The sequence below is a fragment of the Notamacropus eugenii genome, chromosome 3, assembly GCF_028372415.1.
Source record: "Notamacropus eugenii isolate mMacEug1 chromosome 3, mMacEug1.pri_v2, whole genome shotgun sequence".
Classification (NCBI taxonomy): domain Eukaryota; kingdom Metazoa; phylum Chordata; class Mammalia; order Diprotodontia; family Macropodidae; genus Notamacropus; species Notamacropus eugenii.
In genome coordinates this window covers 30,046,615-30,070,119 of record NC_092874.1, presented here as the reverse complement: position 1 = coordinate 30,070,119, position 23,505 = coordinate 30,046,615, and the positions used below count along the sequence as shown (strand labels likewise).

General features: G+C 41.3%; 1 protein-coding gene across 3 annotated transcripts in view; it reads right to left on the bottom strand.

Annotated features, from left to right (window-relative positions):
- THRB (thyroid hormone receptor beta) overlaps window positions 1-23,505 on the bottom strand; it is a 438,230-nt gene that overhangs the window by 388,734 nt on the left and 25,991 nt on the right. For 2 of the 3 annotated variants that reach the window (XM_072651176.1, XM_072651181.1), the window contains exon 1: window positions 22,851-22,938. The exons of the other annotated variant lie outside the window; for it this stretch is intronic. The gene's annotated coding sequence lies outside the window, so the exon portion shown is untranslated. Of the gene's footprint in view, window positions 1-22,850; window positions 22,939-23,505 lie in introns of those variants that run through there. 3 annotated transcript variants of the gene reach the window in all.

Genomic DNA, 23,505 nt, shown 5'->3' with positions numbered 1-23,505 from the left:
GGTGTGTAAATATATTTAATAGGAATGTATATGTGGGGAGGGAGGGAGGGAAGCAGAGAAAATTGAAAACTTATGGAAGTAAATGTTAAAAACTGAAAACAAATAAATTAATAAATTTGAAAAAAAAAGTCCTTGAGAATTTTGCTGTGTTTTTTCTTCATGCAAGTACACATCTGTAAGGAATTTGTGATCATTATTATCCTAATTTTATACATTTAAAAACATTCTGAGAAAGGATTATAGACTTCACCAGCTTTCAATTAATCAATACAAGGGACACAAAAAGGCAAAAGACATTCCCTACCCTCAAGAAGCTAACAATCTAATGGGGAGACAACAAATATGTGTGTGTGCCAAATACACACACACACACACATAAACACACAAATATATACATATGTACACATATACATACGTATATACAGGATAAACTGGAGATAACTAGCAGAGGCAAAGTGGCAGAATTAAGAGAGATTGGGAAAGACTTCCTATAGAACATGAGAGTTTACCTGGGACTTAAACCAGGAGAGGGGGTGTCCTAAAAATCTGGAGAAAAAGAATTTCAAGGAGGAGAAAGTGATTAACAGTGGCTGCAGAGAGATCAAGGAGAATAAGGATTGAGAAAAGACCATTAGATTTGGCAGCTAAGAGATCACAGGCAACTTTGGAGAGAGCAATTTCAGTGGAATTATAAGATCAGAAGTCAGACTGTCAGGGGTTAAGAGAGAGTTGGAGGAGAGAAAGTGGAAGCATCTATTGTCCATGGCCTTTTCCAGGAGTTTATCTACACAGGGCAGAAGACATATAGTTTGAGAGTTCGCATGGATGGAAGGATAAATTGAGGAACTTTTTTAAAAAGAGGAGACATGGGCATGTTTATAGGCAGTAGAGGATAAGTCAGTAGACAGAGATTGAAAATAAGTGATACAAAAAGGGGAAAAGATCTGTATTTATAGCAGCTCTTTTTGTGGTGGCAAAGAATTGTAAATTGAAAGTATACCCATCAGTTGTGGAATGGTCAAACAAGCTGTGGCAGATGAATGTGATAAAGTACTGTTGCCTTGTGGAGAACGATGCAGGAAGTAGTTTCATAAAACCATGCCAAAACCTATATGAACAGATGAGAACTGAAATGAGGAGTCGGAGATCATGGTGCATGGTAACACAACAGTATAATGATGGTCAACTGAGACAGACTTGGCGACTCTGATCAATACAATGACACAAGACAATTCCAAAGGACTCATAATGAAAAAATGCTATACAACTCGAGAGAGAGAACTGATGAACTCTGCGTGGAAATTAAAGTGCAATTTTCTCACTTTAGTTTTCTTGCTATTTTTGGAAATATGGCTAATTTGGAAATATGTTTTGCATGATTTCATATGTATAATTGATATATTGCTAGCCTTCTCAGTGGGCGGAGGAGGGAGAGAGAGAATTTGGAACTTAAAATTTAAAAAGAATAGAATGCTAAAAATAAATAATAAATTAAAAATTTAAATAGGCATAATTCTAAAGAAGAAGAAAAGAAAAGAAGTGATACAGTGGGAGCCAAGGGAGATCGGAAGAGGGATAAGAGAATTTTGGAGGTGCTATAGAGAGTGGTATAGTGAGTTAGTAAGAGAAGGGTAGAAGGGTTACTTAGCAGTCATGAGGGACATGTTGAGGTTGTGTAATATAACTTTGTAATGGACCCAGTCAGAATCATTATAAGCTTTTCTCCTTTCAGCAGCATGTGCATAGGAGTGAAACCAGTGATTTGAGAGTGAGGACATAATCAGTGAAATGATAAGAAGGCTGGGGATTCAAGAGAGGCATAGAGTGAATTGCTTGAGCAAGAGGTCAAGAGGGGGAAAAAAGAAGAAAGTATCTAGTGCAGAAGAGATGGCTTAGGAGAACATCAAGGAGTCTTAGAATTAGAGTAACGTTTAGTAAAAGAAGGCAGAGGAGAGATGAAAAGTCAATAGATTAGAGTTGGATAAGGAGATTTTTGGAACTCTTTAATGTAGAAATGGTACATTTGTGAGTGATGCCAAGGTTGAGGTTAGGACCATCTTTTGTATGGCTGGTATTGAGTAGAGGAATAAGTCCTAGGAAGTGAGTAGTTTGAAGAACTGAGTGGTTAGGATACTAGAGGGACAGTCAATAGGCATGTTGAAGTCCCTTAGTGTAAGAAAAAAGTTGTGAGCCAGGTACCAAACTCATTGAAGAAGGAAGGAGTGACCTGGAGGTCTACAGACAACAACTACCAGAATTTTGAGGTGGTACATATGAAGAGGTTTGAGACAAGCAAAAAGTCAAGGACCCTATGATCTAAATGGATAGGAAAAGCCTTGGTGGAGACCCCACTTGTAAAGAGAGTTAAGGATCTTCCCTGCCCATTAACAGGTCTCACCTGGAGCCCATTAAGGGAAGCTTGATTAGGGAAGGATTGTTTTGTAGGAAGGCCCACACCTTTTGTTAACTTGTAATGAGGGTCATGATGCCTTCAGGTTCAGAATAGTGTACATATACTCTGAGGTGAGGTTTTGCTTTGGGGCTTATTCTTTGGAAGAAGGTTCATGTGCCAGATGAGACTCTGGGCAACCATTAAGGAGCCTCCCTACCTTTGAAAAACTAGATGTTGGTGCTTGTCTTTCTGGTAATTATGTATGTATGTAATGGTCAGATAGTTGGATCTATCTGTTGGTCTGTGAGGTATGTATTGCTTATGGTCAGACAATTAGAAGCCCTGTCTGTTGGTCCTTATTTCTCTGCTTGTATTTTCTCTGTTGGTATATGTGATTAAAGAAGATTGCTGACCCCTCAAAAGTTGCTTTCCTTTTAGAAAAGCAGATCTAAGAATGCTTAGCAGGCCATCCTAGATGGGTCAGGGTGCTTGCTGCTATACATACATATACACACACAAACAAAAATACTGGTACTGATAAATTACACATTAGAAAGAGCACTGGAGGATGAGGAATGATGAATGTGACATCTTCAGATAAAGCTGGGAAAATTTGTTTCAAATGATGCAAAATGAAGTAAGCAGAACCAGAGACCAATACACATGGTGACCATCTGAATAGCGAAGAAAACAATGCTGAAAGACACTAGAATTTAGATCAAAGTAATGACCATCCTCGACTCTAAAGGAGGGATGAGGAAGCCCCTTTCTCTCTGAAGAGTGAAGTGGTAATGACCTAAGAGTGCTGAATAAGGACCAGGATTCAGACAGGGTCAAAATGTCCCGTGGTTTTGCTGAATTACATTTCTTTGGTACAAGTCAGGGTTCTATTGGAAAAGGGGAGTGTAATGGGAAATGAAAGGAGTACATAGATGGCACAGCAGACCTGGAGTCAGGAAGACTCATCTCCCTGAGTTCAAATATGGCCTCAGATACTAAGTAGCCATGTGACACTGGACAACTCATTTAACCTTGTTTGCCTCAGTTTCCTCATCTGTAAAATGAACTGGAGAAGGAAGTAGCAAACTATTCCACTATCTTTGAGAAGGATACCCAGAACAGGGTCACAAAGAGTTGGACATGACTAAAAAGACTGAACAACAACAAATGGGAAATGAAAATGATATAAAAATTAAGTACATTAATGAAATATCATTTCAAAAATATATATTAAAGAATACTAGATTTGGAGTCAAATGATCTGGATTCAAATCCTTGCTCTGCTGCTTAGGGAACAACAGAAAGGAAGAGAACCTGTTGGAACATGAAGCAGAATAAAAGCTAGGGAAATAGTTAACACAATTCTACAAACAATTCACATTTATACTGCCTTTTAAGGTGTACGAACGAGAGGGGAGAGAATTTAAAAAATAAGAAAGCAAGAGGGAGAAGAGAGAGCTTTGGAGAAGAGTCTAGCATCTGTCACGCCCCCTCTGAAAGGCATGTATTTTGTTTTAAAGGATAACAGAATGGTGTCTTATTAAAGGATAACAGAATGGTAAATGCAAAATTCTAAAGTAGGTCAACTCTGCCTCCAGATTCATACATGCCCCACCCCTGCCCCCACCCAGCTCTATGGTGATCATCTTTTAAGTTGAGAAGTTGAGTTTTCAATGGGGATTGTTTCTGTTCTGTTTTCTATTTTTTTAAAGTTAGTTATTTGCTTTAAAAGGTGTCAAATGCAGAGCCGATGCCTTAGATAATAACCCATTGTTAGACAGGTTTCAGAGACCTGATCTCACCCATCTGATAGGTATAAACTTCCTGTGTGAAACGGAGCTTGAATGAGGGGAAGAAAAGGGGCTTGAAAGATATGAAATATGACCTGCTTTAAAGTCCAGAGACGCCCCCTGCTCTTTGCTGTTAACTCAGATGTCAATAGTGAAAAATGCCCAGAAGTCTGAATGATGAGGCTCTGCTCAAAGACCATGAATTGTTAATGATCTCAAGGTACTAAATCCTGGTTAACAGGTTGTCCAGCAGTATCAAACCCATCATTTTAAAAAAATAGAACGCTGAGTTTTAAGATAATAATGAATGGCATTTACATGGTACTTTAACATTTGCAAAGCATAATGCAGATATTATCTCAACTGAGCCCCTCTTGACAACACTGCGAGATTAGCATGGCAGCTATGATTGAACAGCTGAAGAAACTAACGCTAAGTTTAAATAAAAGACTTGCCCCAGTGAGGTTAAGAAATGAAGTGATCACACAGGCTAAGTCCATGACTACACAGCGAATAAGTATCAGAGGCCAGCTTTGCACATGGAGATGATTATTGTTGCTATTCTTACCATAACAATTCTATTAAAACATAACAATTTTGTTGTAGGGGCACAGCAGATAGAGCACCATCAAGCCTGCAGTCAGGAAGACTCAGTTTCCTGAGTTCAAATCTGATTTCAGACATTTACTAGTTGTGTGACCCTGGACAAGTCACTTGACCCTGTTTACCTCAGTTTCCTCATCTGTAAAAGGAGCTGGAAAAGGAAATAGCAAACCACTCCAGTATCTTTGACAAGAAAGCCCCAAATGGTGTCCTGAAGAACTGGACACAATTGGAAGTGACTCATCAACAACTTTATCCTAGTGCCTAAATAGAAAAAGCAGAACATTCTGACCTTCTGTGTATCATCCACTGCCCTCTACACATGACCAGTTCATCTTTTCTTCCTGTCATGCAATTGCTTGAGGATGTCTTTTTCTTCTGAGAAAGACCTCCTGCATGGTGGCTAGAATCTCATGGCAAACTCAGGGGATAGACAAGAGCTGAGGAGCATGGACAGGCACAGAAAGGACACAATCTTCCTTATTGAAAGGTCCTTACAATTTCAGGAAATCGCAGATCCATTTGAATATCTGAATAGAGAGGAAAAACAATTTCTTCCTATATTTCTTACATTTGATTTGATTAAACTTTTGAATGCTTTTGAAATTTATAATAATGGGAAGTTAGTTTGAACATGTTGCTTTGCACTCAGAGAAGTGAGAGAGGACACAAAAAAGAAAAATCTCCTGACTTTCAAGATTAGAGAGTGGAGGCTGTAAATGAGCAGACAGTGAATCTATTCTCTATTTCTGGAAAAAGGCTAAGCCATTATTAAAGAAATAGTAAGGAAGGGAAGAAGCAATCACTGAAAAGCAGGACTTTCATCAAAAGCAAGTTATGCCATTTGGTTGATGTCCATCCTCTCTCTCTCACACACACATACACACACACACACACACACACACATACACAGACTGTGTGACCCTAGGCAAGTCACTTAACCTCAGTGCCCCTGGTAACTCTATAGAAAGATAAATTTGCACAGAGAAAACCGATATGTATCTGTTGATCATGTTTCCTCACTTGGAGTTGTCTATACCAATTAAATAACTGGTCAAGTTAAAAAAAAAAAGGACTAGTAATACCACAGAAATTTCATTTTTTTAAAACAGTTACTGGACATATACAGAGGATCAGGAGATTGTTGTTTGGAAGGGGAAAGTAAGGGAAAGGAAAAGAAAGGAAGGGAAGAGGGAGAGAGGAGGGAGCTGCATCACTCAACTGGAACTGCCCAGTTGGTTCCTCAGTGGGGCAGTTTAGACTACTCACAGGTTGCTTGTCCTTCATTCTTGAAGAGGACTATGACATCAGGAAAGTGATGCCATGACTTGCACATGAATCTGATTTGAGTGAGGGAGGACTGTGCAAAATCACCAGCCTCACTTTCTCCTCCAGAGCCATCTGGGTCCAGTGGCAAGATATAGATCAGAATGACTGAAGATGGTCCCCAGATCAGGAGAATTATATTAGGCCAAATATGCCTATATTTCTTTAGAGTGGATGGATAGAAGGATTTGAAACTGGTTGACTAACTTAACCCAAAGAGTAGTCATGAACTGTCCATTTGGAGGGTCATCACTTGTAGAATGCCCCAGGGAAATCCTGACCCTGTAGTGTACCACATTTTCAATAGTAGCTTGAAGGAAAGTACAGATAGATGCTAAGGAAATTTTCTGATGATATAAAGCTAGTAGGATAGGTAGTCCACTGGCCAACAGTTAGAATAAAAAAGAATATAATCGGACCAGAATGATGAACTGAATCTACAAAAATGAAATTTATTAATGAATAAGCCTAAAGTCCTACATTTTGATTCAAGAAATCAACTGCACAAGTAGAAGAAGGAGTATGTATGGCTCCACAACAGTTCAGGTGACAAAGACTTGGGAGTTTTAGTGGGACGAAAACTGAACAGGAGTTGAGAATGTAACATGGCAGTAATAAAAAAGCTAAAGTGATTTTTAGCTACATTAAGAGAAACATAGTATTCAGAAGATGGGGGTGATAGTCCCAGAGTACTCTACCCTGGTCATACCATATCTGGATACTGTATTCACTTTGCACTTTGGGATGCCATGTTTTTCTAAGACTATTAAAAAACTTTAGAATGCCCAGAGGATGGCAGTGAGGCTGAGCTAAAAGCGCTGGAAATTTTTAGTCTAGAGAAGAAAAGATTTCATGGGGGACATGATATTTCTTTTCCAGTACCTGAAAGGCTAACATATGGAAGAGCAAATAGAATTTTTTGTTTTTATTGAAATCTTCTGTTTCTTACTGCCTCCTTGTCCTCCCAGACAACCATCTTATATAACAAATAGTATTTTTAAAGAGGAAAAAAATCACAACCCATCCATATATTGAAAAAGTCCAAAAACATGGTGCAACGTATGACACCTGTGGCCCTCCCTGCTACACAAAGGGTGGATTGGTCTTCTCATGTCTCTTCCTTTGAGTCAAAGCAATTAGGCTTCTCCTTGGCCCCAAAGAACAGAAGGAAATGACACTTGTAGGAAGCAAGATTTTAGTTTCATGGAAGGGAAGAATCTTCCTAACAGTGAATAGGTCCCAAAGTAGAATGCCTGAAGAAGTAGTGGAGGCAACATATTATAATGTAGGTGGTACCATAGTGCATGGGTCTGGAGTCAGGAAGACTCATCCTCATAAGTTCAAGTCTGACCTCAGACATTTCCTAGCTTTGTGACTTGGGCAAGTCACTTAACCCTGTTTGCTTCAGTTTCCTCATCTGTAAAATGAGCTGGAGAAGGAAATGACAAACTTCTTCAATATCTTTGCCAAGAAAACCCCAAGTAGGGGCACAAAGAGCTGGACACAACTAAAAAGAGGCTGAATGGCAACAACAAAAATGAAAAATACACTGAATTTGAAATGAAGAGATGTATGGTTTCAAACTCTGTCTCTGATACTTATCAGCTCTATGATCATGGATAAGCCAATTAACTTGTCTAACCTCAGTTCCTTATCTGCAAAATGGGAATTGTAATGTCTACCTTACAGAGTAGGTAAGGACACAATAAGATAATGCTTAGAAAACAACTTATAAAGCATTAAGTGCTACATAAATATCAACTATTATTCCCTATTTGGAGGTGATATGATTTTAGCTGAATTCTTCCAAGGACAGAATTATCCAACTAGCACAGGAACACACATTTTTATTGAAAGAGAAAATCAAATATGTGTACACACACACACACACACACACACACACACACACTCCTCTCCATCCCTAAAGCAAGGAAGCATTGTATAATGCAAAGAACTAAACTGAAGTGGGACCTTGAACAAATCACTTAAGCTCTTTTTTCTAAGGTTCACTCATCTGCCAAATGAGGGAAATGAATGAGAAAATAATAATAGCTAATAAAAAGTAACATATACAAAGCACTTTAAGGTTTACCAAACAGATTACAGATATCTCATTTGATCTTCATGACAACCTTAAGAAGGAAGTGTTATTATTGAGCTTTTTTTTTTTTTTTATAGCTGAGGACACTGAGATTCAGAGAAGCTAAGTGACTTGTCTAGGGTCACAGAGCTAGTAAACCTCTTAGAGGGGATTTGAATTTAGGTCTTCCTGACTCCCAGCCCATTGCTCTATCCACTATACCACACTGTAGGTAGAGATCTATTCCATCTCTAACACCTGTGATCCCATGACAATGGACAAGTCACCTTAGAGTCCTCATCTATAAAATGGATATAATAATAACTGCAGAATTTCCCTCATAGGGTTGTTTTAAGGGTCAAGTGAAATAACAGATACAATGCACTTTGCAAACTTTAAGGTGACATGTAAATACCATCAATATGATTATTTCCTGAACTATTCTATCACTGTCAACCATCAGTGTATTTGAACTTCCATTCCATGAAATGTTAAACAACATTAGTGTACTCCTTTAATGAGAGAGAGAGAGAAAGAGAGAGAGAGAGAGAGACAGAGAGAGAGAGTTGTGTTTGATGTTGTGTGCTTAAAGAATATGAGCAAACTCTACATCTGGGAGAAACCTCTAAGGCATCCTGTGGTTAGGAACTCCAGGACATACTTTTGTATGAATACCACCACTAGTACTAGGAATCCTTCCAAGAGGACTGTGGGAAGACAACGATGAAACTGGCCACCTTGATCATGATTATTGAAAACTCTTATTGAAGAAATGGCTGATGGGAATTTGTAAAGCGGAGAAAGAGAAGAGTGAAGCAAACATTTCAAACCATCAACAGACATAACAGAAAACCAATAGAGATATTGAAGACCACAAAATCTCAGAGGTAGACAGAACCTCTGTAATTATCTAGTACAATACATTTGAGAATGCCCTCTAGAAAGTCTCTGACCAATGGTCATCCAATATTTTCTTGAAAACTTCAGGTGAGAGGAAATCCATTGACATGGCTCATTCTTCTCTTGAATGGTTCTTATTGGTTTTTCCCCTAATATTAAACTTACATCTTTCTCTTTATAATTCCCTCTTGTCTATTGCTCCCAGTTTTGTCCTTTGGGTCTAAGCAAAACAAGACATCTCTCAGATGATGACTATCATTCAGATTCTTGAATGCCAAGATCATGTCCTCCCTGAGTTTCCCCTACTCTAGGCTAAGCGTTGCCATCTTCAACTGACAATTGAAGGTCCTCCTATGGTCAAAAACTTGAGGCTCTTTGCCATTCTGGTTGACCTCCTCTGGACTGCTCCTCAGGGCATAAACCATCCAATGGCTTACCTCTATTCCAGTCATTTTAAAGTCATTGAAATCCTAAGTGGAACCTGATCAAATATAACCAGAAAGATAGAACCATGAAAAGCTTCACGTAAGCGGCCTTGCCCATGGGATAAGGAAAATTAGACAAATGGCTCAAAAGTGGACAGCATTTAAACTTCTAGAATAGGCTTAAGGGGTACAGTCTGCTGAAGAGAAAAGTGAGCCTGCAGCTAAGGAATTCCTTCTGATTCCCCTTACTGATGAAGAAGATACAGTAGGGACCTGTTAACAGCCAACTATGCTTTGAAAGTCATTAAAAACCACTGCTCTTGAATCCCAGATTTTTTACTGTGTGTTTGATCCTTGGAGAAAATATTCAACTTTTGCCTTGATTCCTTGCCAGTTTTGGCTGAGGAAACAGACTGATCTTCTATCTGTGCTTATGTATGGACAGTCTTTTTTTTTCTTTCCAAAGGGAAGTACAGCAGGGCCTTCTCTACAGGACAACCTAGCCCCTTATTTCTAATGCAGGACAGCAGGCGCTTGTGAATTCACATTCCAGTTCATCTGAGGACACTGGGTTCTTAATTTAAAAAGTAAATTCATCATAATCACAAGAAAAAAAAATGACTTGTCTGTGATCCCTAACATCATCCTCAAAAAGTCATTACTCAGCTTGATTTCATACTGTTCTAGGCAATACTAGCCCCGTTCCTGCCCGACTAGTGTTTATGATCCATGACAGAAAAGCTGGACTTTGAAAACATTATGCGAGCAGTTGGATGCCTGGAAGAAGATCTAGACTCCTTCAAGACTCAAATACAACTTTGAGGACTACTTTGGACTACTTTGTTTAGCTTGTACATTTCCATATCTGTGGTTGTGCTGTCATACCCCTCCCCCCACCAGTAGATTATAAGCTCCTTGGGGACTGACGTCTTTCTTCTCAGCATCTATCGTACCTGGAATATGTTCCGTATAGCAGACACTTACCATATGCCTTTTGGAGCATGAATACAGAATAGCGAGCAGTGGATAGGCACAGAACAGCACAGAAGGGACAGGTAAGTGCAGAATAATGGAGAAGATAGCATGGTCAGATGCTACAAGGGATAATTTGCTCTGTCCCTTTCAGTTACTCGGAAGAATTTGGGGAGCTGTTTGAATAAAGGGAAGGTTCTTGAGAGGCAGGGAGAAACACATTTCCCAAATCAGAGTTGGAGTAGGATTGTTTGTCCTCCTGTTCTCCAAGAGGACCATGACATCAGGGAGGATGGTGGGAGGAGGCATCAAGATCATTTGTAAGAAGTTCAGGGGTTAGTGCTCTTGACACCCACCATAAATCAAGGTTTGTTTATAATCTTCCAGGATCCACCGGACACTGTAGAGGCTTTCTCCTGGCTCTTTTCAATGTTTCACAATTAACAATCATCGTTTTATTATATTTGTTCATACTTTATTGTTTTTAAAATGCCCTCACAGCTATTACTTCCTTTCATTCTTAAAACATACAGATGAGGAAAAATTAAATAATTTTGCCGAAAGCTGAACCACAAATAAAGGGCATGCCTTCTGAGTTTGGTTTAGACTCATTCTAGTTCAACCAAGATGGCATCCTCACTGTTGGAAGTCACCTAATTCATTAGAACATTACTCAATATGAATCTCTCAAAGAAGTCAATGGAATTTTACCCAATATGAGTTGGAGGAAAATGTTTTCTTAGGTTGGAGAACAGAGCTCATCAGATGAATTTCAGATATGTAGCTCCCAGACTGAATCTGGGGCATGCACAGGTTCATAGGACTACATTCTCACCAATTACTTCCCTAGTGCGTCCTGTATCTAGACTCTGAAACACCTCAGGGTTCACTATAATAGAAGCTGCTTGAAGGAAGAAATTAGTTTTCATTTTTTGTTTTTGTGTCCCAGGCACCTAGCATGGTATCTTAAACACAGTAGGCACTTAATAAATGCTTGAAGTCTTGAAGATTTGGTTTTCTGCCTTTGGGACATTTCACTAGTCACTGACCTGAATGCTTCTATTAATATAAGCAGGCAGACAATGACAATCAAATTTCTTCAACTCCTGCTGCATACAAGGCACTATGCTTTTTGTTGGGGATGTGTTGATTAAAAGGGAAGATGCCTGCTCTTTAATAACGTAAAGCCTAATATTAGAGATATGCCAAGGATACGAATTAGTATTCTACAAAGTAGCACACATGATAGAGGCATATTCAAGTCACAGGAAACTGACCTATGAGTATATAAGAAAGTTGGGGACCAGTTACAGTTTGTCTGAAACAAAGAGTATATTAAGAGGAAAAGTGTGAAGAAAAAAACTGATGAGGGAGGTTGGAGCTAAACTATCGAGAGCCTTAAATGCCAGAAGTGTTTTATTTTACAAGGTAGTGAGGTGATACTTTGAGAGAGGGCCAGTCCTGGAGTCAGGAAGATCTCAAAACCAACCTGAGACACTAGCTAAGTATAGACATTAGGCAAGTCACTTAACCCTGTTTGCCTCAGTTTCTTTATCTGTAAAATGATCTGGAAAAGGAAATGGTGGAAAAGGAAATGGCAAACCACTCTACTATCTTTGCCAAGAAAACGCCAAATGGTGTCACAGAGTCAAATACGATTAAAGTGACTGAAAAACAAATTTTATTTTATAGGCAATATGGAACCATTCAAAGTTCCTGCAGCCAAAAAAGTAACATAATCAGGCCTTTGCATTAGAAAGATTGCCACGGAAATTGTGTGGATGGATTAGAACAGAGGGGAGACTAGAGGGAGGGAGACCAAGTGGCAGAGGTGACAAAAGCCTAAACTAGAGTGACAGAAGTGAGGGGAGTGGAAGGGATGGATGGATGGATAGATGGATGGATGGATGGATGGATGGATGGATGGATGGATGGACAGATGGATGGATGGACAGATGGATGGATGGATGGATGGATGGATGGATGGATGAACTGATGCAAGAAAGATCACTGAGGGAGAATCCATAAGAACTACCCACTGACTGGATCAGTGAGGAAGCAAAAAGAATGGAGAAACTCTGAGATTTTGAGTTTGATCAGATGGGATGATGATGGGATGATGAGAGAAACTGCATGGTCAGAAAGGAGGACAGGTTCAAAGAGGAAGATGAGTACAGATGAAAGGAGATGAATTAAAAACATGAACAGATTGGACAATTTCTGTGCCTTGTCAGCATCTTTGGCAAACATGGGTTATCACCTTGAGCTTTCCCTTGAATAGCTTCCCTTCTATCTTCCCTGGCTACTTTTCCCACTCTCCTGGGCATCCTATCTCACCTCCACTGCAACGTCCTGGGGTCAACAGAAGAATGGGGTTTTCATTTTCCTGCCCGAAATGTTACCAAATGCAGTGCAATTTTCTCCTTCACACCTTACCACAGATGGCCCTGTTGCATGACCATTGAAATGGTCAGTGATGATTATAATGATTTTTGCAACATTTGTTATCACCTCTTTTAAGTTCAGCTCAAATACCTGCTCCTCCACAAGGCTTTTCCAGGTCCCCAAGTTATGAGTGTTGTCTACGTCTCAATATAACTATTTTTTTCATAGTTTATTGGTGCTCATCTACTCCTTTCCCATCCCCCTCTGCTTCCCCAGTATAATATTGGATCTTCTCAGAGGGTGCTTTCTTTCTTAATTTTATTTTGTTTGTAATTTATGGGATAAAACAAGCATTTTCATAACACAGTATAATGGAAAAAAATGAATGCACATGAAACTGCAAATCTATTTCATGTTTGTCTTTGTATTCTTAGCAAAGTGCCCAACAGGAAATAAATGATACTTAGGAAGTTGAAAAGAAAATGAGTAATTTAGAGTTGGCTATCTGATCTTAAGAAAGATTAACTGAGATGTTGCAAAGATGTTTACAAGAATAGATAAGGGAAGTTCATTTTTCCATCTTCTAGCCTCATGAAAGTTATTCTTTTGTAGCTAGACAATAATCATACTAGTTTTCCATCAGTGTTTCTGGTATGCACTTATTTCTATACAATGACATTGAAAGTACTGGAAAAGCATTCCGTCCCAGATGGGTCATGGGACTTTTAAAATCTGAATCATGTTTAAAGCACTTATTTCTCATAGAATGTATTCACTGATAGAATGAGGGTACAGACTATCTCATTTCTGCCTTTGTTTCCCAGCATGCCTGACACACACTTGGAACTTAATTAATACTAGTGGGTCGATTAATCAGAATTAGAGAAATCCATTTTTAATGTAAATGTGAAGTCCCTAAAGACCACAACTATTTTTCCTTTAAAATATTCACACAAATCACAGAATATTAGACCTGGCAGGGATTTCAAACATTATCTATTTCAATCCTCTCATTTCAAAGATGAAAAGCTAACACTCACCAGCGGTGAAATGAGTTGACTGCTAGTTAGTGGTTTTGTTACCAAAGTTTGTGACTACCATCCCAGCACCCTTCCCCCATATCACCAGCTCAGTTGTTTTTCATTTGTGTCCAACTCTTTATGACCTTATTTGGGGTTTTCTTGACTAAGATAGGGGAGTAGTTTGCCATTTCCTTGTTCAGCTCATTTTACAGATGAGGAAACTGAGGCAAATGGGGTGACTAGCAGAGTCACCCAGCTAGTAAGTATCTGAGTTCAGGTTTGAACTCAGGAAGAAGTCTTTTGGACTCCAGGCCCAGAACTGTATCCACTGTGCCACCTAGCTTCCCCACCATACCACTGCTATCTCCCATCTAATAAAGCACAATTCTTAACTCCTTGGATCCCTGGTTGGTTTTGCTTTGTTTTGATTTTGTGTCTCCACAGAGAAAATGTTTGGATATATAGATAGAAAGCTCTAAAACTTGGAACTTCTTTCTTCAAATTATCAGAAACAATACTCTAAGGATTTGGTTTTATGGATCATTCCTACCTCTTTACTGAGCCAGTCAAAATCTCTCTACACTTTAGCAGCTGGCCCTTCTTGAATTACTGTGGCCAATAAAAATTCAACACCTGGTGGTGGACTCTTCTGTTCACAAACCTTTGTGAATTTCACTTGGCTGGTCCTCAGATGATGATCAATTGTCCAGTCTTGGCTTAAAGCATTTCCAATTTCTGAGAATCTTCCAGACCCTTTGTTTTCAAAAGCATTGACTTTGAGTAAACCATACCACCATCTATGCCAAGATAAAGTTAAAACAGTCATGGAAGTGCACCAAACAAGTCAGTCAATATACTGCCCTGCTTAGGAAGTATCCAGTTCCATCCCTGAAGAGATGGTGAAGTCTAATGAAAAAGAAAATAAGCTTGCTCATTATAAGGTCAGCTGGATGAGAAGCTCTAACTGAGAAAAATCTGAACACAGGTTGTTGACCTCTTGGTAAACAAACACACGTCAAGATCCATGTCATACAAATCCTGCCCTTTCAATCCTCTCTCCTGATTTAATCCAATTGGACCTGATTCCTGAGTAAGATTGCTTTCTCCAGATGGATGAGAATCTATTAACCTAGCTTCAAGTTCCCTCCCTCCCCCACATATTTTACACATCACAGGGAGCCTTTGAAGGGCTGGTGTATTTTTTGAAAAAATCTCAAATTACTGAACCCTTATGACTGCTAAGTAAGTTGCTGTCTTCACCATCTACATCAAACACAGAGATGCTCCCAGAGTAAGACTCCCCCTCCATTCTTAAATAGGAAAATACTTTGCATTTTGTTTCATGATTTATTGAATTCAGTATACTTCTATAACTTGGTTCTTTTTTTATTAAAAGAAAAATTCAACCCACATCATTTTGTTTGGACTTATTATTTATATGTTACCCCTACTGCAGGAATAGAGGTGCCTCATTCTAGCCTTAAGGAACCTCTAAGTGGGACAAAAATGATAATGAACTTAAGGTGACATTTCAGTAATAACAAAATATCAGAAAGAGTAAAAAACTAAAATTTTTCTTGGTTACATGTTCCTGAGACAAGTGTGGCATAGGGCAGATAAGCCTACTGTTGGCATCAAGAAAGTCTCTCTTTGGCACATGCTAGCCATGTGACCATTAGTAAGTCATTCTACCTTATTTCCTAAAACTATAAATTACAGGGTAGTTGCCAATCTACACTAGTGGAAGGAGTTTCCATACCCAGAATTCCCTATACAGCGAAATCATAGGGATGAATTCTGCTCCCTACTCCTCCATCCCATGTATAAATATATGTATGTATTGTATGTATATGTATATTTGCATACACACATAGATATACACAAATATATATGCTCTATAGTGTCTCCCAAAAGTTACTGTTAGATTTAGAGATTTAATAGAATAAGATTGTACTGCAGCTTTTAGGTGGTTGGTTTCATCTTTCATGCTCAAAGTAGACCACTGTCAGGATCAAGGTACAATGTGTCTGACTCTGGCTGATCAGACCAATATAAGCTTGGAAAACTCTACCATAGAATGGGCACAAATAATCCATGTGAGCATTTGGAGCAGAGATGTCTCTAAATTTACACATCGCACCTTTCTTTTGAGCTACTGCAATTCTGCTTTGCTCATGGAGCACAGCATCTTTTTAATGTGGACACACCATGCTGGGCATTCCAGCACCAGTGTCTCCTGTATTTCATAACCAATTTCAAAGTTCTTCAGAGAGACAATTTTTTAGGGCATCCCATATATACGCAGATAGAGAGGTAGACAGACAGACAGATAGATAGATAGGCAGACAGACAAACAATCTTCTCGATGAAGGTCACAGTTATCTTCATAACTAGTGTTGATTTTATGATCATATTTTTTTAAATCTAAAAGTTAATTAACATGAATTTCATATGATCTGAAAACATTTTTGGGAATCAGTGTTTTTAATATCAGAATTGGCCAAAAAAAAAATACAACTAAGTTTCTGATTCAAACTGAAGCAAAAGTAGAGAAAGAGATTGATGCAACTGCTAGAGAATGATAACCTCTAGCTATCAGTAGCCAACAAGTATTTTTCAAACACCTACTATGCACCAGATACCATGCTAAGTGCTAGTAATACAAAGAAAGGCAAAAACAGCCCCTGCTCTCTAGGAGCTCACAGCATGATCAAAAATCCCTAGAGCCTACTGTTACCATGGAAGAACATTCAACCAAGTGACCTTGAGTTATTGGAACCAACAATGAAAATGCACATTAAATAGGTATTTCTTTTACGTACAGAAAAAAGGGTAAGTACATTTGTGAAATGTAGGAGAAGTGGCAGGAGTTTCTTCCTGTTGGATTGATTCTCTTATCTTTTAATTAGGCAAGGAAGACTTCATGGAGGAGCTGAAAGGGGTACAAGGAATACTAAAAATAAGAAGTTTATTGAAATAATCAAAGTGAGAAAGCCTGGCTGAAAGTGGCTGAAAATCAATCCAAGATTTCTTTCTTGGGACTACAGTATTAGGGTAGCATTTCTAACTATTGACTAGAATGATAGTCTGGGGAAAGGATGCCAATGGAAGACAAATAATCTCCCTTTCACTACTGCGAAATTAATGCTAGTGTCTACTCTTGCTGGTAGAATGCCACGGTGGAAGGATTGGACTACTAGGTAAACTTGGGAGATGGATACACACATACACATAGGTGTGTGTGTGTGTGTGTGTGTGTGTGTGTGTGTGTGTGTTTCTATGTGTATATATATGTATGTATGTATAATATATACATACACATACACAATGGTGTGTACCATTGTGATCACCATCATCACTAAAAAGGATCCCTCTAGTAACTATTATTTGTAGAGCACAATGCTAGGCACTGGGGACATAAAATGGTATGGGAGGACAATGTAACCACATCCCAAGGCCAGGGTGGAAGGAGGGAAAAGATGTAAGCCTGTATCTGAACAAAATCATCACAATAAGGTAAGAGGCTAATGTGCTGCATGTGGCCCATTCTAAATTCTAAAGCCAAATTTTTTCCACCAAGAAAAAACATACTCTTCCTCTCAATGCTTCTAACCAGAGACCTCCCAAGCTGTATAAGGTGGAAAAAATTCAAGCAAAATAAAAACACAAAAACCAGCTGGCGAACTCCATTTTTTGTATCTACTAAAGGGAGTCATTGAAGTCCTTATTTCTGCCTCTGCCTCTGATCTACTGTTTGAAAATGCCCCCGAGACAACATCCCTGGGAAATTTCAGTTCTTAAGAAAAGATTCTAGGCATTCCTAGAATCATTCTGAAGCCCCCTAAGACAAAGGACACTAATGACCAAGTAGCAGTAGCATTAACATTAAACACAGGTGACTTTTTAGGTGTCAACCTCACCAGATATGTGAGAAGGAAGATAAGGAAATGTATAGTCAGTGACTCACTGATTTGGAAGATTTTCCTGATTGCTTAAATATCCTCATTGCCAAACAAGTTTGTGAACTCTCCTGAAAGGTGTACAAATGCCACTGAGGCTTGAAAGATGACCATCACTACTAGAAATTCATCAGTATAAAATGTAGTCAACTTTGCCAATGTTGCCATGATCACCACCACCACTACCACTACCACCACCACTACCACCACCACTAAGACATCAAGTGCATCTTATACATAAATAGTGATTCCTACTTGTATACAGACCCCAAACAATAGTGCTACCATCCAGAGATGATATTCTTAGAGGCAAAGTAATTTTATTGGCTCTAATGACTTGGAAGATGGAGTAAATTTCCTCTATTCAAAGATAACAAGCAGGAATGAGGAAATTCCACTAGATGCTCCCGGACTTAACAAAGTAAGGAAGTCAAAGATGGAATGCCTATTTCAAAGTCTCAGGTACTCACGTGTACTCAGACACCACCGGCATGAAATGCCAAGTAACATGTCCCAGGAAAAAAAATAATTTTAACCAGCCAGATGAAAGGATTCCCCTTCCCATGTCCTTCTAAACAATCACTGCCACATATCTTCTCCTACATATCTCTTTCCCTTTACTTACAAGCAGTTGATGAAATTCAGGTAATGACCACTCACTCTGTGCAAAGTCCTATTCTTTAAGTACTTTGGAGAAAATATTTAAAGAATGAAAATGCCATTGAATACTAATTTCAAGAGAAAAAACAAGTATCTTCTATCCCTTTACCATGAAGTGTTGACAGTTTGGACCTGGAAAGAATATCATTATTATTATTTAATCTAATTCTTAGATCATGCAGGCCCCAAAGTTCCTATATGTAGCCACATTAAGGGTGGGAAATTTCCACATTTCCTCCACTTGTGTTCCAATGATGATGTAACTTCTAAGGGGAAAAGAGTGTGCAGATGACTGCTTTTGTGAATGACTTGCTACACCTGATTGCTAGGCTATTGCTAAACCTATTGTTAGAGAGGTCATTTCTTCACTCCTATATTGTTTTGCAGATTCCAGTTCCCTCTATGCTCCAGCTCTGGCCTAGAGCAGTGGCTAGAACCCCTCACAAAAGCCAAAACTGCTAAGAGGCATATCTCTATTACTCAAAGCTTGGGGAGCTCACTGAATCCATGGCCACCCAGCATGGAGACTCCCAGTACTTAGTAGGGAGTCAATAAATATTTGTTGAATTGAATTAAGTCCATAGAAGGTGAAGGTCAATCACTCCAGAGAGGGCAAAGTCTCTTTCTGAGGATTTCCCTGTACTCTAGGCAAATGCCTCCAGGAGGAGAAATAACTCTCTGATTTGTCACTACATGGAATGTCTGGCCTGCTTTCAGAAAAATCAGAAAAAGAAAGCCTATCTCCCCAGCCATGTCTTAGCATGCCTAGGGGCACCTGCTCAGAATGCTTAGGCAAGCATTTTGGAAATTCACCGTTTCAGCAGAATCCTGAGACCTTTAGGGAAAATGTAAGCAAAATCCATAACCTTAAAATCAGGAAGACCTGAGTTCAAATCCTGGCTCAGACACCTATTATCTATTTGACCCTATGGCAATTCAGAACCTCAACCTTAACTTCCTTATCTCTAAATTGGGGGAGTTGAACTTGATAAAGCTGAGATCCCTTTTACCTCAAAATCTATGATACTATGATCTCTTGAACGTTCTCATGGGTCTCCAGGTGATTTTTTTTTTTACACTTACATGTAAGTCCAGCTCTTAAAATTATGCCCAAGTCCTGGAAAGGAGAGAGAGGCTACAATTTTTATGCCCTTATAGTCATTCAAGAGGGTGGTGTTGTTTTTTTTTTTAAGAGTAAGGTTGGCAGTATCTTGGCATCAATCATATTTTATTTCCAGTCATTTGCTATGAAGCAGCTAAAAAGACAGAATGGTAGACATGCATCTTACAACAAGCATTTCCCTTTGAACATTAATATTTATATATCAGTGCATACATTCCATTAAAGGGTCAACAGGAATTGCTCCATTAAAAAAAAATTCTTAGGATTATAGGAGCATAAATCTAGAGTTGGAAGGGCCCTCCTAAGTCTTCTAATCCCCCATTATTTTAAGGATAGGTGGCCCAGAAAGGTCAAGTAATTTGCCCAAAGTCACAGAGGCATCAGAGGATTTCCACCTCAGAGTCCTGAGGTTATCTTTGGTAATATTTACTGTGAAAAGAGACCAAACACAGTTGTATCTACTAGCAGATGGTCCTATTTCCATGGCAGAGCTCTCTCAAATTCATTAGAAAACATCCCTAAAGTAATATCTAGTTAGCATTCTCATAATAGAATCAGTATTCTCTGTTGATAGTATTACATTTATTTACTGATGCCTCCATTCATTAAAAAACCCAACTGAATTTGTTACGCTAAAGAAAAATATGTATACAAATATACATATATCCATATCAATGACATCATATTTCATTTAAACAAATCTACATATTAATATTTTTGTTTCAAAATCAAGACGATCTTCCTTTCTATTTCTTAAAACCTCATTGGTTCAGAACAGTTTTCTTTTACTTTTTTTGGTGTGTGTGTGTGTGTGTGTGTGTGTGTGTGTGTAGATGGTCAGTCAAAGAAAAAGGCAGCCAGTCTGACTTGTGAAAAAAAAATCAGAATTTTAGACTACAGTGATGTAATCCCATTACTGTCCCATAGAGTACAAAACTGTAATTTAAAACAGCTAACAAAAAGAAAGGTAAGGTTAATTCAAGGAAAAAAACAACTCTCCTTAGGTATATATTAGGTAATAATGTTATGCTACAAATCCTTTAAGATACAAGGCCTAATTGCTGGACAGAGAAAATGAAAGAATATTGGAATCTTTAAATTCCAAAGACTTATTAGAACTGTATCTCCCTTAGTAGCAATTAAGATCGCTAAAATTCCTCAAAGAAAACATTTTCTCCTCTTTGCTGAATGAAAATGAATTCCATAGAGAGGGAATGATCACAAATACTGAAAGATTGGTGTTTGGATTTTGCTAAGCAGGTAAGAAGTCCCTCATTCTCTCCATTTATGCCACTTTTTCTCTTAAAGTCTATTCCATAGCTTTTGGGGTAGATTGATATATAAAGCCTTTATTAAATATGATCCTTGCTCCATCCTCCTTTCTCCCATTAAACGGGAATGAAAATGCTTTATAATTGAAGATAAGCGCACCCAGTTACAAGAGGAAATCACTGGCCCATCATCAGTGGTCAAGTGAAAATCAGTGGCCAAGTGAAAGCAGTTCTGGATTTGGAATTGGGCAACTTCGGTCTGAATTTAAGATTTGTCATTTACTAATAGACCTCGGGCAAGTCCCAACTTCCCCGAGCTTCCCTTTGCTTGTCTGTAAAATGGGGGAATGGCGGCGGGGGGGGGGGGGGGGGGGGAGGAAGGGGGAGGAGCGGAGGGTTGGTAGACATAACCTTTAAGGCCCCTTCCAACTCTGAAATTCTAGGAGCTTATGAACAGATCGCCAGGAGGGGCCGATACCCACAAGAACAAAACTCAGCTCTCTCCGTAGCAGAATAAAACCCTGTAGAGCCGAAAAGGGAAAACGATGCCGTCCAAGCAGAAGCTCGAAAAATTCATTCTCCCTCCACATATTCTTTAAAGAGACCAGGGGTAGTGGGGGGGGGGGGGGGGGGGTGGGGGGGGGGGGGGGGGGGGGGGGGGGGGGCGGGGGGGGGGGGGGGGGGGGGGGGGGGGGGGGACACGGGGTCGTTGAAGGTCCCTGGCAATGACTGCAAACAGTAGTTCCTCTCTTTTCCCATTCCAACTCACCCCTCCCCGCCAGGGAGGGACAGACCCTGGCAGAGAAGAGGCAAGCTGGGGAAGGGGGTGGACGGCGAGACTCTAGCTCTGGGGGCTTCCGACGCGCGGGCACCAAACCTCTGCCGAATCAATCCCCTGTCACAGAAGTTACTCATCATGGAAACTTCCACTCGGCACCGAGCCTGCCAAGATGCCAAATTACATTTCACACCAGAAAAGACTGTCAGCGACTGGGCTGGAGCTTTGGCGCTCCGGGGCCCATTTCTTAAGCAAAGCAAGCCCCCCTTCCACTCCACCCTTGCGTCTCTGCGCTGCGGCAGCGCCCCTGCTCATTCTGAGTTCGGGCGCCCCCTTGCCTCTGGCACCACGCTGGGGAGTCTGTCTGCGGCTCCTCCTCCTTCTCCTCCCTCCCTTTTCTCTTCCCCACACCCTCGACCGCCTGCGCCCCCCCCCCCCCCCCCCCCCCCCCCCCCCCCAGCCCTCCGTATCAGGAGCACTACACACAGAGCCGGCGAAAGCAGCAGGTAATCCGGTGTGGGCTGGCAGCCTGCCCGCGCCCCTCCCCGACACCGAGCTGCCTCTGCCCGGGCCCCCCAGCGGAGCGGGCACGAGTTGGGGCGCCTGTCCCATCCCCGGGCCAGCTCGGGCTGCCCGGCTGCCCGGCTGCCCTTTCCACCCCTCGCCGGTGGCCCGGCTCGGCGTGCAGAGGGGGGCGGTGTCGGGGGCTGTTTACCCACCCCTTGGCCAAGGGAAGCCGGGCGCCGGGGCCGCAGTTTAAGAGTCTAAATAAAGGTCTCCAGGAGAAAGCGCGAGCCGTGAGGATTTCTGCAAAGTTAATGCCCTCCCAGGCCAGTTCTCCGGGCTCCGCGACTGGCTGTCTGCCCCCCTCCCTCGGCAGCAGCCCCTCGCTGTCCCCCCTTTCTCCGGCCGGATCTCAACCGTCCCGGGGTAGTTCGTACGTTTGTGATCCACTTACCTGGAGGCCCCCAGGCAGCTCCAGGAAGCGACGCTCGCCCCTTGACTAGGGCACTTTAATTAACGTAGGAACCAAGTTATTTTTATAAGTGGGTCTTCCTCTGCTCTCCCCTCTCCCAGCCCCCGGGCAGACCCCCACCCCCCGCTCCTTGCACTCAGCCTGGGCTAACCACCCCCCGCCCAGCCAAGTCCCGGGGTGCCGCTTACTCCAGAGTCAGCGTCCTTGCTCCCAATCGGTGCGTGCAGGGGTGTGCATGAGTGGGAGCGAGTGTATGTGTGTGCCTGCGCGTCTGTGACCTGGTTTCCCTTCGATCGCCTCCCGGCGCTGCGCGGTTCAGCTTCACTCGGCGGCTGTGGGCAGCGGTGGCGGCGGCGGCGGCGGCGGCGGCGGCGGGGGCAGCGGGAGCCACAGCTACCTCCTTAGCCCCGCCAGAGGCGCAGCGAATGACACGCGCCCGCCCGCCAGCCCGCCGCACGCACCAGCGCCGCGTACCGCCCGCTGCTAGCTCCGGGACCGCTCTTGTGCCCGGCTCCCCACAGCGGGGAGGGGGAGGGGGAGGAGTGAGGGAGAGAAGGAGGGGCCCTTTCCACGGGACTCCCCCACTGTCGCGCCACACCCTTTCCCCCCAGCGCTGCTGTCCCCTTCACCTCTCGGACCCCTTTTCTCTCCTCCCCACTGGGAGAGCAAGCAGGCCCCCCAAGCCCTTAGTCCCTCTTAGGTAGGTGCCAGCGCCCCAGGGTGGAGGAGCTGCCAACAGGAAGAACTCCTTCAGCTTGAGCCATTCCCCCCCTCCCAGCTAGACTACCCCCCCCCTCCCTGCCTAGAGTCTGGTGCCCACTCCCTCCTCCCTCCCTCCCCTCC